The 19893-nt window shown below is 40.9% G+C and overlaps 1 protein-coding gene across 12 annotated transcripts in view; it reads left to right on the top strand.

Annotated features, from left to right (window-relative positions):
- The first annotated feature begins 333 nt into the window (after positions 1 to 333).
- The window catches only part of RALGPS1 (Ral GEF with PH domain and SH3 binding motif 1), a 120283-nt gene continuing 100723 nt past the window's right edge, over positions 334 to 19893 (top strand). For 8 of the 12 annotated variants that reach the window (XM_056352988.1, XM_056352987.1, XM_056352976.1 and 5 more), the window contains exons 1-3: positions 334 to 514; positions 7149 to 7267; positions 16646 to 16741. The gene's annotated coding sequence lies outside the window, so the exon portion shown is untranslated. Of the gene's footprint in view, positions 515 to 7148; positions 7268 to 10153; positions 10197 to 11041; positions 11115 to 16645; positions 16742 to 19442; positions 19488 to 19893 lie in introns of all 12 variants that reach the window. The other 4 variants (XM_056352978.1, XM_056352980.1, XM_056352979.1 and 1 more) reach the window with 4 other exon arrangements.

Raw genomic sequence — 19893 nt, 5'->3', positions numbered from 1 at the left:
GGAGCGCCCGCGGGGGGCTGCGGCCCGCCGGCCCCCTCCCGCCTGAGGAGCCGCCCTGACCCCGCCGCCTCACCCCAGGGAGCGCCTGGCCGGGCCCCGGCCGCAGCCAGCCCGAGCGCGTGACCACCTCCGGCCAGGCCCGGCCAAGACCTGCCCGCCGCCGCGGCCCCGACCCCACCGCCAGACGCCGCGCACCTGCAGGCGGTGACGGCCTCTGCGCAGTGCCTGCGCGCTCGCACACTCCCGCCCCGCCCCTCCCCGCGCCGATTGGCCAGCGCTGCCGTGCGCAGCGCCGGTTGGCCGGCGGGCCCGTCAGTCTGGCGCGCCCCGGCTCCTCCCCTCGCTCCCCCGCCGCCGGCCTGGGCCTCGTCCTCAGCGGCTGCGGCGGGCGGGGGGCTCGGTCCGGCGGGCTGGCGGCCTGCGGCGCTGTGGGCGCGCCCCCGTCCCGGTGCCGGCGGGGTCCCCGCGCCGAGAGCGCTCGCGGGCGACGCTGGGCGCAGCCGTTCCCGGCCAGGTGAGACGGGGACGCGCCCTGCGTGCCCGCCGGGACAGGTGGGAGCCGGCCCCCGCCCCGGCACGAGGGGGCCGCGCTCGCCCCTCCCGCCCCGCGGGCTACGAGCCCTCCCGCTGCCGCAGCCCCCCGCCCGCCGCCGTCCCCGCTTCGGGCGTGTGCCGCGAGCGGAGCTCTGCGGCGCGGGCCCGGCCGAGAGCCCCCCCCCCGCCTCCGCCGGCCAGGGCCGCGCCGCCTGCGGGCAGCTGCCGGCGCTCGGGCAGGGCGGGCCGGGCGCGGCCGCGGGCAGGTGCGCGGGGGGGGCTGGGCCGGGCCGGGGCCCCGCCGCGCTGTGGCAGGGGGCGGGCGGCGGGTGCCCGTCTGAGCGCCGCGTGGCCTTGAGGCGGCGGAGCCGGGCTGGCGGCCCCTCGGGAGCGGCCCCTCGGCCCGGCGGCGCGCGGCTGCCAAGCGACGTTGTGGCGCTGGGCCCGGGAGCGCCGCTGCCACCGCCGGGAGCCCGGTCGGGCCGCGGTGCGGGGGGCGCGGGTGTGGGGGGCGCTGGGCGCCCCGGGGCTCGGGGGGCGGCGGGAGGAGCCTCCCCGGGGGGCGCGTTGCCTGTGCAGGGGAGCAGCTGAAGCCCCGCGTTTGGTCATGTCCTCTGCACCTTCCGAATCAACCGGGCAGCTCCGTGCCCGCGGTGGGAGCGGCGTCGTGCAGGGGCCGTGGAGGAGCCTTGGTTGGCCACGGCCTGTTTTAAAATCACATCAGATAATTTTTGGTCTGGCTTCAGCAGGATTAGGTACTCCCAAGGGTTTGGGATGTGGTGGAGGAAGAACTGTGGTTGGAATTAAGTGTGTAGCCGCAGTGTGCCTTTTGTCTCTAGTCTGTTGTTCTGAACCCGAGAAAATGGAATTTATGTAATCTCTTGTCTTTATTTATTACTGAAAAAAAAAAAATCTGGGTTGGACCCCTGTTAAGATGTGGAAAGATCTTCCTTGCCTTGAAGAGTTTATCACTGAACGTAGCGATCTCTGCCCTCTAGGTCCAGCAGTTGTGGTTACAGCCAGATTTGGTTTCCTGTGGGTGCTGTGCCTGGTGGATGTTCTTTATGTGTGCGAAGGACAGGGAGGGGATGGAGCAAGGGCAGAACTACGGGCACTTGTCTGTTCATTTTCTGTATGTTGTCCGCCCTGCCAGACATAGCACCAGTTGGAAGAAAAACATCAGAAAACTTTATTTTAACCAAGTTGTTTTATTATTTTTTGTTTATTGACCTTATTTTAGTAAAGGGGCAACATCTAGAAATCAAGATGGGCCATAGTTGGTGAGCTTTGCTTTTTGTTCCCTGACAACTTGTATTTCCAGTCTCTTGGCACGTTTTGTAATCAAGCTTTACATACAGATGTGATAGTGTATTTAAAAGCATTACTAATGAGCACCTTAGAAAATGAAAGATACTTTCATTTATTGTGTATACAAACATAAAATACCTTTAAAGTGAACTTCCATAGGAAGCATGGCTTTTGTTGAACTATGAGACTGAGAAACTTATTTAAAAGTAATTATTAGGTGACCGTATTTGCTATATTTTCTGTCCCAGTCAGTGTTTGCTGTGGCTAACAATGGTGCATCTGAATAGTGTTTTATTTTTTGTTTTTCAGTCACTTTGGTTAAAGTAATACATTGTATTGACAGTCAGCAAAAGCTCATCTTTCTCAACTGCTCAAACGTATGGGTTTTTTTTAATTAAACTTCAAATTTCAACAATTCTCTAAAACATTTTTTCTGCACATTTTTGCTCCCATTTTTCATCATACTTGGGGTATTAGCCTATATGGAATAGGGGGAGGAGGAAGAATTCAACAGCAAGATTGCCTCATTTAAAAACCATGTGTTCTATTCCTGTGATACTTCAGAAGAGTAACACTTTTCATCAGCAGCTCAGAAGACTGACTTGTTTTCACTCCTAAACACGTCAGTTTTGAAACTAAAGATCTAGAAATGGGAGTAGGGGAGCTAGGTAGCAGCTGTATAAGTTGGAATTTTGGAAGTACCATAGGTGAAAAAGTAACCAAAAGTTTTGGAGCCAGTTATACTTACCAGGGCTCAGGACAGCAAGGAAAAACTGGTATCTGTTCTGGAGGAAGCGTAGCAATATGTTTGTCTGTTGCTAGGCTAATTTGGGAAAACCATCAATGTCTGTATAATAAGGTTGGTTTTGGTGTGTGTTTTTTTTCTGGCGAGAAAGAGGATGTCATATCAGGTAAGAACTGAACTATTTTCAGTTAATGAATGTCAGACAGTATCTCCCAATGATAAACAGTTTAAAAGCCTGAGAACCAGGTTTCTTCTTAATTGCTAGATAGATGTTGAGATCTCTGGCCTGCCAGTCCCGATTTTGAAGTTCTTGTGTTGAGCTAACGAAAGGCAGGTGCTCTATGGAGTTTATTCTTTAATGTTACCTTGATTATCCATATCAGACAAAATAATAGGGGAAAATAGGATGGGCTTTATTTAATAATATGTTGAAGAACAGAAATATTGGGGTAGTTAAGACAGCATGGTTCTGTGAGAAATTTGTCTTGCTAACCAAACTAAATTTTATTCTTGTATGCAATTCTAGGTTGAATTGACGAAGGTAACTAGGTAAAAACTACAGATATGTTTACTTAATCAAGCACTCTAATACTGTGTGATACTTGGCCTAAAAAAATAACAATGTATTATCCTTTTAATAACAAACAACAAAATTGATCATTTACTGTCTATCAGATGTATTAATACTAGCTGCTTGTGAAAGAACCATTTCTTATAAGAATGATTCTACAGGGAGTTGTGCTAGGTCTGACAGTGCACAGTTTCATCAGTCATCTGGCAGTAAATTGGTGAATGCCATGGTTAACATTTGTAGATAACATCTTGAAAATGTGAACAGTTAAGACAGTCAGTCTGAACAGGGTGAAGTAGACCACTGGGCACATGATGTATTTGAATAGAGTGTGTTAAGGTCAAAATATTTATATTTGAACCTGTAGGCTTCATTTAAAGCACAATCAAATGTGTTTTGAGGTGCGGACGTTCTGCAAATGTTGCAGGCATTCAAAATAGGAAAGCAATGCAACAAGAACTCTCAGTGCATTGTTACAGGAAAAAAAGGGTTAATTCTATCTAAACAAACAGACAAGGAAGTAATGAACAGAATCAGGAAGAAGATTTTAAGTCCTAAAGTGTTTAGTGAAAAGGATGCTGGATTGTAATATGCATTTTAAAAAGGAAGGTTAAAAGTTCTGAGCGCCCCAAAATTAGGAGTGGAAGTGTATTAAGAATTTTTGATGGGAGAGCTGAAAAGCAAGAGCAGCCAAATTGATTAAATGCAGGATCAAGGAAGGTCTCAAGCACAAAAGGGAAATGTTTGCTGCAGTCAGCCTCTTTAGGAGAGGCGAGAGAGGTATCTGTGAGAACATTGAAGTGATCAGAGAAGTGTTGGTGGTAAGGGCTTACATGAGAAGGCCAAAGAACAAGTATTAAGTGTGTGTGTGGTGGTGTTCTGTGTCCAGCCTCAACTCAAAACTGATGTAACATAGAATCAGAGTATCCCAACTTGGAGGGACCACAGGGGTTGAGTCCACCCCCCTGGCTTCATACAGGGCAACCTAAAAGTTAAACCATGTATCTAAGCATTGTCCAAACATTTCTTGAATAACTTTGCAAAACAATCCAAGACATCTAAGGTGGGATGTGGAACAGTATGCTTAAGTAAGTATTCACAGGCTCTATGTTAGGCTGAAATGATGTCATATGAGGAAAACATGAAGCTTTTAGAATAAGGAATTACTGTAGTCATAGGCTAGTGTAAGCGTGGAGGAATCTCCAAAGATAATCTAGTCCAAATTCCTGCTCAGAGCAGGGCCAGTTTTAGAGCAGGTTGCTCAGCATCTTCCTGAGTTTGGAATTTTGAGATTCCATAACTTCTCTGGGCAACTTGTTCCAATGCCTGAGCATTTTCACTGTGAATATTTTTTTTCTCATGTATGATTGGGATTTACCTTCCTGTGACTTGTCTCTGCTGCCTCTTGCGTTTTCATTGCTTGCCTTGGAGAAAAGTCTGGGCCCATCTTCTCTGTGATTTCCCATTCAGGAGTTGGAGCCAGCAACAAGATCAGTCCTTAGCATAGTCATTTTAAGATGAACAAACCCAGTGCGCTCAGCCTCTCCTCTTGCATCTCAGCTGTCTTTCAGCTGGCCTTTTATCTCATATATATTCTATTTCCTGAGCAATATGCTAGATGAAGTCTTCAGTCTAGATTTGTTTTCTGAAACTACATTAGGATGGCTTTCCAGAAAATTATCTTATTTCAACATCCTTGTGCTTGTTTTAATATTACTTTGAATATCTTTAGGTTTATCTTTTAAATGCTATCTTCAAGTAATAGAAAGTGAATAGCGGAAAGTTTTAGATATTTATAATACCATTTGGTGTTTTCAGATTTAAAAAGTTGAATAAAAAATTCTGCAACTGGTATGTAAATGTAGACTCCGCTTTTGTGTTTCAGCAAAGCATAGCTGACCCTTTACCAAAGGAAAAAAGACTGCTTAAATAACACTGTTAAATCATGCTGCTTTCAATTTTCTTTTATGACTACATCTGTTGGTTTCATAAGCAGTCAGAAATAGATATTCAGAAGTATCGCATCTCTTAGAAATAAGTACAAGAACTTTTAACTAAGAAAGTAAACTAGTTTACACTTTTTGTAAAAAAAAAAATAAAATACTTTCTCATGTTTGGATCTGAAAGCAATTTGCTGTCTTGCAGAAATTTCTCCAAAGTAAACATTTAGATACCCTCTTATGGAACATGTTGCACCAAAGATGTTGAGGAAGATACAAGGTTAATGGAAGCTTTAGTAGCTCCTTTAGCAAGTAGAATGAAACATAAGGATTTTGCACTCTTCTGCAGTTTCCAAAGATGTAGTTTGAGATTACCTAATTTCTATAGGTTATATTTCCTGATTCCTGTCATCCCTTGAATATGTAGTCCTAGATATTTTCCTTGGTTCAAAGCTTTTCATCAACTGTAGTGGTTAATTGGATTATTGTGGAAAATTATTTTTTTACTGGGTTTGTTGTGTGAAACATGTTTTAACTTCAATGAATGTCAGTCCCTTTAAAAGTTGTTCAGTTCATTTGTGGTGAGGCACAGAGGTAGTCTTTAATGCAGGATACCAAATACTGATGAATTTTTTTCAACAAGAGGCTGTTTCTCCCATTTGTTAATGTTTTCATGGACTTCTGTTTGCTGACATCAGGTGGCATGTGTATCTGTTCCTGATAAATTCTTTCTGCCTAATTGATGTCTGTCTGCAATATGAAATGGCCTTTTGACTATTAACAGCATGATGGAGGTGGACAAACAGGAAGAGTTAATGCTGCCTAATTGAAAAGTTCAGATACACCGGAGACTGCCAGCACAGAGTTTGCAAAGGCATTTTTTTCAGATGTATCAAATTGTTACATGGAAAGTTAGTTTTCAAAGCCATTGAAAATGAAAGAAGTAGACAGAATTGAGCGTGCGCACAGGCACACACACAAACCCCAAAAACTTAATTACCAGGGAACAAATCTGATTGACAAAGCTGGGATGGCATGTGAACATACATTATGTCTGTAGTTGGTTGAAATACTTAAGTAGATGCTAGCTCATTTGTAGCTCATCTTTTATGAACTAGGGTCATTTATTTATGCAGGGAGTAACTGCTGTACACATACAGAGTTCGGATGAGTTTTGAGCATATGAAGAGAATGCTGCTTTTCCAGCAAAAGATAGCTTTCTTTGCCAGTAGGAATTGAATGTATTTAAAGGCTAGCAGATAGGTGGTTTTGTATGTGGAAGCTCCTTAACAGTAGAAGAATAGAGACTGTAGTAGAGGCACAGTAGTAACACCATGTGATCTGCAGTGATTTTTTTAACTTTATCAAAGCAACATGGGCTTTAATGGGGTTTTCATGGTAGTTTCCATATCAAAGTATCTATCTTTGAGGTTATTTTGATGTATAATTTTCTTAAACATTAGCTGGTATAAAAGTTAATGTAAGGCAAAAGAGGAGAAGAAGGAAGAGGTGTGTCTAAATGTCACCAAGTGAGTTGCCTACATGGCATTTTCTCAGGTTTGCTGCTGATCATGTTGAGTGGAAGAGCTGTAGCTTGATTTGCTGGTACAGAGAAAGAAGAATGATTGTATTTGGTTTTGTGACTGTTCTTTGTTTAGTTAAGTCTTCAGGAAGATGAAGTGAGAATTAGTGTTTACCATTCATAAAGTGCCTTGAAATAAGTGATTAAAACCAATAAGCAAAACCCCGTCAGCTTGGACCTTGTGTTCATTGATGGAGTGAGGAAAAATTACAGGTACATATTTGGAGAATAGTTATGAAATTCCTTACATGTTGCTCTTCCCTCTGGGATGTATTCTTTAGTTCTTTTGTGCTTGGCAATTTGTCACATACCAGTGAAACTAGAATGGGGAACTAGCCATCAAAGCCAGGAGGGAGAGCTAAGAATAGAAATACCATAATGCATGTTTCAGGTGAGGAATGCACAGTTGGAGAACAACTGAGTTATATAATAAACATCACCATAATTCTGTTTTCTGTTAATTTACAGGAATGTCATGCTTTTAAACAAGATAAACTTACTAAATAGCCAGAGCTATACCCAACAACAGACTGATGGAGGTGTGCAGCAAAATGGGTTGAATGAGTACAGAGCTACCTTGTTCCACTGTAAGTATGCAATTGTAATTCAAGTAGCAGGTATTTTCCTATTTTCACTTGTTTGATACGAGAAATTATGTCAGTTCTGTTTAGAGAACTTAAGAGTTGTGATAGTATTATACTGTAATCCAGCAGATAGATATTTATGTTCGTGTGACTGTTTTATTGAGGTTCCCCCCAAATATAACTCTCCTAAAGTGTATCTTGTCCTTCTAACCTATACCAGTCAGCAGACTTGGTTCAAGAGTAATGGCTTTTGGGGGAGGACTTTGGCTGGAGAGAGAACTGCAGATTGGTCTTGATATTGATCAAGATGGTATTGAGTTCTTAACTTGAGGGTTTTTTTGTTATTATTTGTTCTTTGTAGGTTATTGTTGTTAACCTAGAAATATTTTCTACTTTGTTCCCTTCAACGGGGCAGTGCTTTCTCCCTGTGTTATATAGTAATCTTTCAGTTTCTTAGAATTTGCTAAGATGGAGTTTGTGTTCATGTTTCATTTACGAGAAGTCATTGCCAGTTACCATAGGGTAACTTATGTTTACATGGTTATAAAAGCTGATTTATTTTTTTTTCCCACATGCCAACAGGCAGCCTCCATGAACGCTTTTGTAAGGGTGTGGCTACTGCAGACTATCAACTGCATGTAGTTTGGATTAAGATAATGTAATGTATCACAGCAAAACTCCTCAGCTCCATTATGGGAAAAAAGTGGCCCCTGAAATAGCAATATAGAGTTCTTTCAGTGTTCCAGGAAAAGTAAGACCAGCAGTTCAAGGACATTACTTCTAAAAAGTGTCAGTGGGAGGCTAGATCAGAAAATCTGGTCTGATAGCCTCCTTGAATCAGTGTGTGTATTACAGTCAAGATGTCTTCACACAATCGTCTTGGCAGGAGAATTGCTTCAAGACCAGTTAATTTTAAACCAGTCTTCTGAGATGCATGGGGTATATATCTCTGCTAGATTTATCACCTAGATCTATCTAAGTGAACCTGCTTTAGCAGGGGGTTGGACTAGGTGATCTCCAGAGGTCTCTTCCAACCCTGGCCATTCTGTGATTTACTCTCTAACTCTGAGGAAGCCTGAGCCAATTGAAATTGGTAGTCTGATGCTCTTGAGAAGTGTGTTAGCTAACTGAATAATCAGCTCTGGGACTTGTACACATAAAGTGTTCAGATTCTTCCACCCAGGACTTCAGAATTTTGGAATGCATATTTCTATATTATATCTACATTGCGTTAGTTTTCGGCGTAGCACATTGATAGCTGATGCCTTAATCTGGCTTTCAAACTTGACAGTGCAACCCTAAAGGCACAAAAGAATTAGCTCAGGGGAGATGGCTTTTTTCCCCTCCTGTGTCTGCTATGGCCCTGAAAAGCTGCTAGTAAGTACTACACACCAGCTGGTGCACCTGCAAGCCAGTTGGGAGAGGACGGAGCTTTTCTCAAGTTCACGCGTATTCTCTGGACACTATATGTATCTGTATGGCTTGTAAGTGGCCAGTCATTGCATTCAGTGAACTATAGGGTTTCTGTCATATTGAATATAAATGTTCTGCTAACGTACTTTCTCTGTCATCTGGGAGTATTTGGAAATTAATTAGGAAAATTAAGCAGACTGAATTATTGGCCTAGAGTGTTGGGAAATTATTTAGCTACATAGATTACCAGCTCTAGTATGTGTACTGTTTAAAACATTCACAGCTGAGTTTACTGTATTGGGTGTGGTGATTTCTACTTCTTTGTAGTTACTTCCATTAACAGTGTTGTTCCTCCACACTTACCTTTCTTTTTTTCTTCTTTTTTAAAGGACAGACTTACAATTCTAAGCTGTGTATTGCTTACTCTTAATCTCTGAACCATTCCCACAGTGTGCAGTTATTAATGTGACAAAAAACTTATTTAATCTTTGGGTTGCAGTCTGTTGAAGACTTCATGTCAAGTTGGCTTTGGGCTATTCTTATTTTCTGTTTATTCTCTAATTTCCATTATGTAAGTTTGTGGGGTTTTTTTCCCCTCCATTTCCCTGTCAGCTTTTTACCCCTAGTACCATTTTTGAGATGATTATTCATCTCTGTGGATCTTGAGCAGCATCACTGACTTCTTTCTTCTTGTTTGGATTTAAAATTCCAGATAGCTTTTGTAAAAATGGTAAGCCTCTAGTGCATTTGAACTTTGGCATTCAGCCCACCCAACCTCCCTGACTCTTTTCTGCTGAGGCTGATTTTCTTTTCTTACTTTCTGGCCATCCCGTTATTAGGCAACTTCTTGTTCTATAACAGAGGCAAATGGATCAATCTTTTTGCTTCATTGGTATGCTGTCACTTTCTCTGCTCTTTTTACATGGTCATATTCTCACATAAGTAATTTTCTTGCTTATTTTTCTGTCCTTCAGCATCTGGTTTTGGCAGGTTTCTACAAACCTGGAGTTTTCTATATAAATTCTTTCCCTTCATGTGTGTTTCTTAATCCCCATCTGTACATATCTCTGGTTGGTTTTCCTGACTTCAGATCCTCTCATGCATAAGACAGTGCAAGTACTGTTGTCACATACCTACTTGGGTAAATGCTTTGCAGTTTCTGTTGTGTCGTTCTGTTTTTTCTTCCTCATTCTGTCATCTCTGTCTCTTCAGTAGGTGATTCCTTCCTAGGATTTAAAGATGAATACAGGAACATTGAACTCATTCCTATAAACGTGCAGACAAGGAACACCATCATCCATCCTTTGTTTGCTAGACTTTAGTGTGTCAGCTTTTGGTTTTCTTTGGTACGGACTCTATCTGTTACACCTTTTTGGAAGCACAACCCACTCTTGCAGTGACTGCAAGCCCTGTAACCAGTAATGATCTCTGAACAGCTCCTGTATGCATGTGTTTTTCCTAAATTCTCTGATACAGGAGCCTTGGATTTGCAGTTGGCATCTGGAACATGCTAATTGAAGTAAGTAGACATTTACACTGTGTAAAGTCTTTATTGTAGTTAAATACTCTCAAAATAATAAACATCTCTGTCTCAATTTCTACATAAATTGTGATCTTTATTTAGGTTTACATTGGGCCTTCTAATAGTTAAATTGTCCAAGTCATCTAATCTTTCCTGTGCAGCAAGCGTACCGATTCTGCTCACTCACTCTAGCCTGCCAAAGAGAGTGAGTGTTGCTCTAATTGAACTGTGGTGCCATTTGTCAAGGATATTCAGAATAGGCCTCATCAAGCGCTCGGAAAGTCCATCACCCAGCAATTTTCTAGTTAACAACCTAAGGGATTCAGACCTGAAGAACAGGTTGGTTCTGGATAGCAACCATTATTGTGTTTGCTTAAATGAGTAGTCATCGGAACTTTTGCTTCAGTTTCTTGATTCACTGCTCCCTGTTATTTCTAAGAAATGAAGCTGGAGTATTTTTTTCAGAACTCAGAAGTGCTGGTGTCACATGTAGTCCTCTTCTGTTCTCTTAGTTTTCTTGCAGTCTGTAAGCCTATCTAATTCTTGTTTTATGCTACTGACCCATTTCCTGATATCACTGTATCAATTATTTTCTTTGTTGATGTACTGTGAGTCACAGAAAGACTCTTGTTTCTTGTTCAGTGATGAAGGCTCCTAGGACTATTGTAAGTCAGCCTCTGCCACCATGGTGCTCAGCACTAGTTCAATGAAAAAATGGGAAGGGGAGGGAAGGGGAACTTGTTTCATCCATTTGTCTTCAATTAAGGCACTCTTCACTTTGTCTTGCCTTTTTTTCCCCTCCTTACTGGTTATTTCTTGGCTGCTGTGATACTGTGGAAAAGCATACTGGACTGCACCAGGAAGAGCATGGCTAGCAGGTTGTAGGATGTGATCCACCTTCTTTACTCAATACTGGTAAGGCCGTATCTCGAGTGCTGTGTCCAGTTCTGGGCTCCCTATTTCAGGAAGGTTACAGACTTATTGGGGTGTGTCCAGCAAAGAGCCACAGAAATGATTAAGGGACTGGACCATCTTTTGTATGAGGAAAAGCTGAGAGATCTGAGGCTGTGTAGCCTGTGGAAGAGAAGGCTCAGGGAGATGTCACCAGTGTGTAGAAATACCCAATGAGAGGGTGTAAAGGATAGGGAGCCAGAGTTTTCAGTGGCACCCAGTGAATGGAAGAGGCAGTGGCACAAATTAGAATAAAGTACATGGAAAACACATGGAATTCCACCAAAACGCAAGAAAACACTTTGTTTACTGTGGAATGATCAAGCACTGGAACATGTTGAGCAGAGATTATCTCCATCATCCATGGAGATAAAAAACCCAATTGGACATGGTCCTGGGCAACCTGCCCTGCTTGAGCAGAGGTGTTGGACTATGTAATCTCAAGAGGGCCCTTCCAGCATCAGTGATTCAGTGGAAAGATAGTTAACTATGGTTGTGGGTATTACAGAGTCTGAGAGAGACAGCGGGTTTTCTAAACTGTCTGCAGGTGAAGCAGTGAAGGAACGTGGCAGTAGTTGTAAATAACTCTTCATGCTAAAGAAGGAGTATTTGTCACAGTCCTACGTGAACATCTTGACCATTGGAGTATAAGTTAAATCACAGGCAAGGTAGTAATGGTAATTATTGCCTCCTACACTTTGCACATCTCTTCCAGAATATTTGCTTTTACAGCCAAAATGATTTGGCAGTATTAATACTAAGTTTGGAATGATGGAAACTGCGAGGGATAAATTATTGTCTAGCCCTGAGTAAATCCTGTTCTTCAGGGCTTAGGAGCACAGCGCAATCTAGTACTGTCTTTTGAATGAATTCACAATAACCAAAGTTGTGTAATTTTCTCTGTATTTATTTCTGTTATTTTTCTAAGGGATGCTGTAACAGAGGTTCTTAGAGTACTCTATTGTGTAAAAAAACCCACCCTAAAACCTAGAAAGTACTTTTTTCCATTTTCATTTCTTAATCAATTAAAGATAGTACCTATTGTTAGGATTACATATTAAACCAGAATATTTTAAGGCATTTTGGAAACGGGCCTGGGATAAGTTAAGAGTCAGTGCCACCTAGTGGAACGTTGGAAACTTTGAAGTGTTTTAAAACTTGATTAGGTAAGATTTGGAGAGGAGAATCCACAGGGTGTTATGGTTGACGCAGAATGAGAGATTCCAAGTGGCAGCAAAGGATACTATATTTCTTTTTTGGAGTAGCTTATAGTCATTATTCTTCATTTTAACAAAGGCAGCTTTTTTTTTCTTCCCCATTTATAGTAGAACATGTGAGATACTTCTGCTGACTTCTAACATTTGATTGCAAAACCAGCTTATTGTTACTAGAACACTCGGAAGCCGCAAAGGTTGTTATGCTTTCGTGGCAAATATTGCAAATGCTAGTCTATACTAGTTCCTCTTTGTAATATATTGCGTAGATGCTGTTTCAAAATATGTTAATGACGTTATGTGTGACAGGCAGGTTGTCTTTCTGATCTTGAACTGGTCCTAAATACAAAACTTCAGCTAGTTTTGCAAAGAAATTTAAATCAGAATGCAATGTTTGTCTACAAGTTACCGCTTCGGTTGAGCAGCATTTCTGTCAGTTCTTCAGTGGATGTAGTAAAGGTGTGGGACATCATCAGGATAAAAATAGCATCACACATTCAAACCTGCATTTGCAGCCTACTGCTCTGCCATGGTTTTAGTAGCTAAGGATCCTACGAGATATTAAATAATTTTGAAATAATTTTTTATTTATTAAAAGTTTAATTTTATTTATTAAAAAAGTATAAATTTTATTTATTCAAGTTTTAAGAGCATTATGAAGAGCCTTTTTGTTACGATGTTGTGCATACAGCTCTTAAACTATTAAGACTTAGACTTCCCGTTCACTATAATTCTGAAATTTGATAAGGCCTTATTTTTATTCAGCTTGTTGAATGTCAGCTTACCTGTTCAGTGTAGTGATTGCCATGGATTTCTTTGTGTCCAGATTGCCCTATGACGAAAAATTATTTTGAAAATCCAGGATTTGCACTGTTGTAGGGCAGCCTGGCTATGACAGAGGATTCTGTGGCAGTATAGTTCCACATGTGGCTAGTCAAGTAGAATGTATCATAAAAGCATGACCTGACCATCAGATGTTGTTTTTATCCTACCATTAGGTATAATTCAAATTAGTTGAGTATTCATAAACCCCAAACAGTTTGGGACCCAGATTCTGAAGTTGTTTCTTAAATTCATCACAGTAGCCACTTCTTTCCTTACAGCAGAACTCATTTGAGTATACATGCAGTAGAGGGGCGGGAGTGGGAAAGTAGAGACAATTTTAGTAAGAAATCAACTTTGAATCTGCTTTTTCATAAGTTAAGACTTGATTCATTGGCAGCTGTTGGGAGGTGCTGCAAGAATCAGTTTTTCAGCCTGTTTGCTCAGTAGTGATGCATGTTATTGAATATTTATTTACTTTAGTGATTTCAGTTTGTGGTCAGTTAAATCAGTGGGGTTAACACATAGTTAATCGATGGCCTCTTAATAAAGTTTATAGTTGTTTTGGTTAAAATCCTGTCACAGTCTGTTGAAGACTGATAGGTCTGGTGGCCCTAAATCTGGGACACTGCTAGATCTGCTCAACTTCTGTATTTGTGGTGGTAGTGTAACAGTGACTGGTGTAAGTTGCTGCACTAAACTTTGAAATGCTCTTTCCCTTCAAAAGGTGTATTGTCATTGGATCTTGTCACAGCTTGATACAGGGATTTATATACTAAATTATAAATACTATTTCCATTACATTTTCATTATTATTAACGATAGCAAGAAGTTTCTCTGAGAAGAATATGCATGAAGCTACTAAATTGTTCATGGCATATTTTATCTATAGGTGGTACTGTTGCCTAAAGCATGATGAAATACATTACTGGAAATACACAAGGCAGTTTTCTTTTAGGAGAATCTTTAGTCCTATAATTGTAATGGCTTTTTAATCTTGTGTAGCCTAATTGCTTTTTTCTTACTACACTTCTGTAGGCAATTACTATTAAAACGCAGGCTTTTGAATATTTTAGAATTTTTTGTGTTGTACAAAATGGCCACCAAGGTCTAATGTTGAATTATTTCAAAAGGACTTTTGAAATTAAAAGAGCTTTTTCATATAAAGCATTGTGACTAGACACTGTCCAGTCTGACATGTGGGAATGGCATACAAAAGATTGCTTTTTTCTGATGGAGGTGTGGTTCACATGGATAATTTCTGCCTTTACTGTAGATGTGGTCCTTTTCCTCTCCACTTTGCAGAAATTGTACGTGAGTGGATGAGAAATGGGGTTTGAGAGGTGATACTTGACTGGACAGGGGCACTCAGGAAAGTACATTCAAACACTACATTATGTCTTCACTAAACTTTTCAGAGGGGATGCTGTCAGGAACAAAACTGTTTACACCAGTGTTCCTCAGTGCTTCTGGGGTTTGTGTGTTAATTTTTCTCTAGGTTAGCAAGTATCCATGTAGCACTCAGCAGCTGCTTCTTTGAAAGATTTAAAGAAATTCTCCTTTAGAAGTCCTTCCAGACTGGCTTGCTCTGTCACTGCAATAACAAAACAGCTGTAAATTGCTCAGACTCTTCTGATTTTGAAAATACACTTTTTTTTCTATTTTTAACATTAAAATTACGGTACTAAACAAAAGAAACCTAGCGAGGGGGGAAAAGGTATGTAAATATCTAGATACAGAGAACAAGCCGTGCATGGTTTTACATACCTTGATGCTAATTGCCTTTTTATCTTTATTTAGCAGTAACACAAAAAGATGGGACTGCTTCTCCCCTCTTACAAGCCTCTGGGCTGAAGCTGGATGTGATGTAGATCATGATACAAGTTTCACATCAGTGGCTGAATGCAAGCACAGGGACTCAAGTATAACTACATTATTGTTTCATCCTGTTTTCATAATGCAATCCCATTTTCCTTTTCCAATACGTTAACTGTGCTAACATATTCTCATTTGTACTGTACGCCCACAGCATCTGAATATGACTTTGTTCAAGGTTCATCAAGGAAAGAAACATTATGGTGAACATCTGGAGGAACAGTTTTAGAATGAAGAAAGAGGAAGATGAGTGCAATGATGAAAAACAATTCAGAATTTAATATGGAGCTCTGTATGGTCTATTGTAAATATGTCCTTAGGTCGTGGTATTTGCCAGTGAAGTGGAATAGTATACTGTTGATCTTGCTGGAGGTAAAAAGCAGGATTCTTTCAGTAGTCTTCATTCCCTTATCTTAGTTGATGACAGCTAACCATTCTGATGTTTGATACCATATTCTGGAAAGCATGTCCTCTGAGGAGCAGCTGAGGACTTTGAGTCTGGAGAGAAGGAAGGCTGAGGGGCAACCTCATAGCTCTGCAGGTTCCTGAGGAGGATGTGGAAAGGGAGGTGCTGAGCTCTTCTCCCTGGGATCCAGGGACAGGATGCTTGGGAATGGTTCAAAGCTGCATCAGGGGAGTTTTAGGCTGGACACTTAAGAAGTGTCTTTACCAAGAGGGTGGTCAAACCCAAGAACAGGCTTTCTGGAGAGTTGGTCGATGCCCCATGCCTGTCAGTGTTTAAGGGGCATATGGACAATGCCCTTAACATCATGCTTTAATTTTTGGTCAGCCCTGAAAGTGGTCAGGCAGTGGAACTAGGTCGCTTCCAACTGGACCCTTATTTACAAAAAAAACCCCCAGAAACCCAACTGCTAATTTTGTTGGTTCCATCCAAGTTTATCAGTGCCCAGACAGGGCCTTAGTGCTCTTTAATTGTCTTCACTGAACCAGTTGTGCAGCTAATTTAAGTTTGAAGTACACTTATCTTTTGATAGGAGACTTAAGCATGTTTTCTTACAAGCATGCTGCAGCTGTCAGCTCATGAGTCAGTGATATTTGGAAAATCATAATGAACCAGTGGAAGTAGTAAGTAAATAGGGTTTGAAATCAGCTAAGACAGTTAATTTTTGGAGCCCAGAATGGGCATACCGCGTCATATCAAAAGCCTGTCTAGCTCAATATTTTTTCCTCCAACAAGAAAATCTATTAGAACAATAGCAATCAGTGGTTGCTCACGTGGTTGTTCTCATATCTGCTGGGAGCAGTGTGAACAGTTACTAACTTCCCCAGATTGTTCTGCTCGCATTCAGAAATTAGGGCACAGGGATTTCCTTGGCCAGAGGGGGTATCAGTGCTTAGGAGGCTTTTTGTGAGTTGGATAACTAGTAATAACTACGTCTAACTGACATACGTGTAATATTACTAGCAGCAATGTCAAATTTGCATTTATGCTTTCAGGGAATGTTACTTCTTTTCCACAGGTCACAAAATTTCAAAAACGCTGGTAAAAGAATGGTGATAGGGATTACTTTTGTGCTCTATTTTGATGGTGGTGTTTTGGTTTCTTGTTTTTGTTTTTTCCAGTTTAGTTGTTCTTGTACTGTCTCCACTTTTGCTTCAGAGAGCACTACAAATCTAAATGGGTTTAAGTTGGCAGAGAAGAACAGGCAACCTCTGGTGGTATGTATGTTTGCATCCTGATTTATCCACTTTGCTTCTGGCAATCTATGAATAAGATCTACTGTACCTGTGAACCTTCTGTACAAACTGATGAGGTCTTTTCTTTGTTTTTTTTTAAGCACTGTTTGTGTAATGCATCATCTTACTGATTAACCTGAGCAAGTTGAAAGAATTTTTAAAAAACAAGAGCTATGAAAAGAAATCACATGTCACTTTAGTGACTTCTTACCTTTTATTGCCAACATGTTGGACCTTTGATAACTTTCAGAATTTCAGAAATTTCTTTTTAGTCTTGTTGGAGTGAAATATTGCAAGTATGGGGGAGTAGTTTCTATATTAGATTTTGATATCTTTATGTCTGTAGTCTGACAGCCTTTTGTTACAGTAGGCTTTGTAGTAGCTCCAGTGTTAATTTGTGGAGTAATACCTTCTGTGATAGCAGATGTGGAAATACTTCAAATGATGGGGTGATACTAGAAGAAGAAAAACTCTTCCATGGATTTGGCTTAAATTGCTCCCTGAGACTTTCCTTAAGGCAGCAAGACAAATAGGTGTGTGGAGTATTTTTTCATAGGAGGAATGAGTCTTGGAGAAACATACGCACATAGGCGAAGGCCGTGCATTTTTAATGCTTGTGTTGTATTTGAAATGTTCTGAGGGAAAAAAAAAATTAGAATGGAAATATCTAACCTTGCAAGCTTTTTCTATGTACTGAATGTTGAAAGGCAGAGATACACTGGTGCTTTTAGTTTCAGATATTAATGCACTTTTGTCTCCTTTTGGTGTAGTGAATGTTAAAACTTGGAGTAAAACTAGGCTTGGACGAGATACAAGATCACATATGGGATTTTTCTTTCCCTTTTCAGAACATTTTTGAGCCCCCGCACACTGGAAAGCCTAGTCAGAAAGGCGGGGAAGGAGGAGACGAGAACATTTTTGTGGCCTTGATGTAAATGCCACATTTTAAAGAAATTACATCATGAAAATTGCTTTCCACTTCAGTATCTCTAAGGACTATTTACAGGGGCAACTCCAGACCTGGAAGTACTTTGCAGTCTGTTAGTGCTCAAAATATGAATTAATTTTATCAGGACACAAGATAAAGGAAATTGCTTCTTGACTGTTTTTTAACAAGGAGATTCTGGCATTTTTTGAAGGGCAGTTTCATGTGTGCCCATGGGGTCATGGTAAGAGTTGTCATGTAAGGCCTTGCAGGGATCTTAAGGGAGTAAAATAAGAGGTGTGGGGTTTTTTTTTCCTCAGCTGCTTGCTTTTCCAGCATTTTCCTGTTTGTGATCAGTGGTGTGGGAAGGGGTGAGGACACAAAGGGAGATGTGGCAGTAACTGCAGATTTTGCTGAAAGAGCACATGTGCTGGAGCTGCTGGTGGTGGTGGTTGCTGTGGGGTTCATCTGTGTGTGCTGCAGGGAGTGATGAAACAACCGTGCTGTTTTCTTGATTTAAAGTGAATCAGTGCTTGAGCTGACTTGGTAATTCTGTAAGCAGTTCTTGTTTTCTGTGTGTGCACACGCTTATACACTTGCAGAGACACATATGAATGGTTCTGTGCTTAATGTATGTATGTGCATGCTGTATCTGAAAAATTTTTACTAGCTGTCTTCTAGCAGCATGCTTGAAGTGTCTGTAAACTTTCTGCAACACTGCCAGTTCTTCACACAGTGAAACAGGGCTGCGTGGTGTCTGTACCTTAACCTGTTCCTAGCAGTTAGTTTAGGTTTAATAAATAGAAACATTCAGGTAGTTTAGTTTTCACCACGTGGGAATAACACTGATTATTTAATTTGGGAAGAAGAGTTCTTTCTTTTGATGAGGCAGATGTTTGGACTCAGCAGTTTCTTCTGCGCAGTCCTGCAGGTCTGGACTGTGTTAGCTTTTTTCAAACCCATTTTAACAAGGTTTCATGTAAGGTTCCATGTGGGTTCTCGGATCTGAATCTCACAAAGCATCGCTTGCCTGACAAAATGAGAGGCTGATCCTCTGCTAAGACCTCCTCTATGAAGAATGTTAGCAACGGGTCATGTTGAACACTGTAACTTCAGTAAGGCTGGTAAACACCATAGCTGTCCCCTCATGTACTTAATCAGCCATTTCATTGTAGTCCTAACAGTCTGTTAATATATTCCTGTAAGATTGTTTACGATTTAAGAGTAGTCTTAGATTTGAGATTATTGTGATTCAGTGAGCGTAAACTTCAAATACATCGTTACAATGTATTAGCTGACAAGATTTTCAGTGATCAAGATGAGAGTGTAATGTGTGATGTTGAACATTTAACTGATGGAGTTTGGCAGGTGCTATGTTATTGTGCCAGTTGGCACACTGGATCATTAATGAAAGGGCAGCTTTCACCTGGCAAGCTAGGGGTTAGTATGGATGCCTAAAATGCGCGGTATACAGTATTAGTGTGAAGCCTGGTTTTGCTGTGTTTGAGAGTAGAATTGGAGTTTTGGTTCTGGATTTTACTTCATTTGAGATAAATACAGAGAATTAATTAATTCTTTAAGTTTCACAGCAATAATCAGAGGTCCAGTATGAGGGAGAGACCAGACGTTTCCATTGGTAACATGAAAAAGCCTTCTGAGCGTTTTTCCGATTTAGCCACCCTTATGGTCAAATTTTTGTTTGCTGTGTATATTTGAAAATAAAATTGCTTAAGATTCCCTTCACTTGCCCTTATACAGAAATTTGACCACAAAGAATGTTTTTGTGCCTGGAAGTGTCATTGGGTAAGTGATTTTATTTAAAAATGTGTGTGTGATTATTCTATGAGTACCCTTGCTATCTGAATGAAGTCTGTAATCATGCCAGTTATTCTTATTCTAGTTGTGCCTATTTATATGTATTTCTTTTTTCTGAATGAGATACAATTTAATTGGATCTGTGGAATTATATATTCACATATGTCCATATTGTGTGTATCCTTTAGCATATCATAATTAATATATATCTAAGAAGATGAAATCTGATTTCCTGATATTAGGTAGATAAATATTTATAAATACTTACCTTTGTTCAGTACTCAGGAATATGCTTTTAATTATTTGTGCTTTATTTCAAGATTGACAGTTCTTTTAGATAAGAGTATTACTGTTGTGGTCAGTGGCTTTGTTGATTCAGAACTGCAGTATGGAG

The sequence above is a fragment of the Falco biarmicus genome, chromosome 9 (genome assembly GCF_023638135.1).
Source record: "Falco biarmicus isolate bFalBia1 chromosome 9, bFalBia1.pri, whole genome shotgun sequence".
NCBI lineage: Eukaryota > Metazoa > Chordata > Aves > Falconiformes > Falconidae > Falco > Falco biarmicus.
The sequence above is the reverse complement of the archived record's forward strand: the minus strand, read 5'-3'. Positions and strand labels throughout refer to the sequence as shown.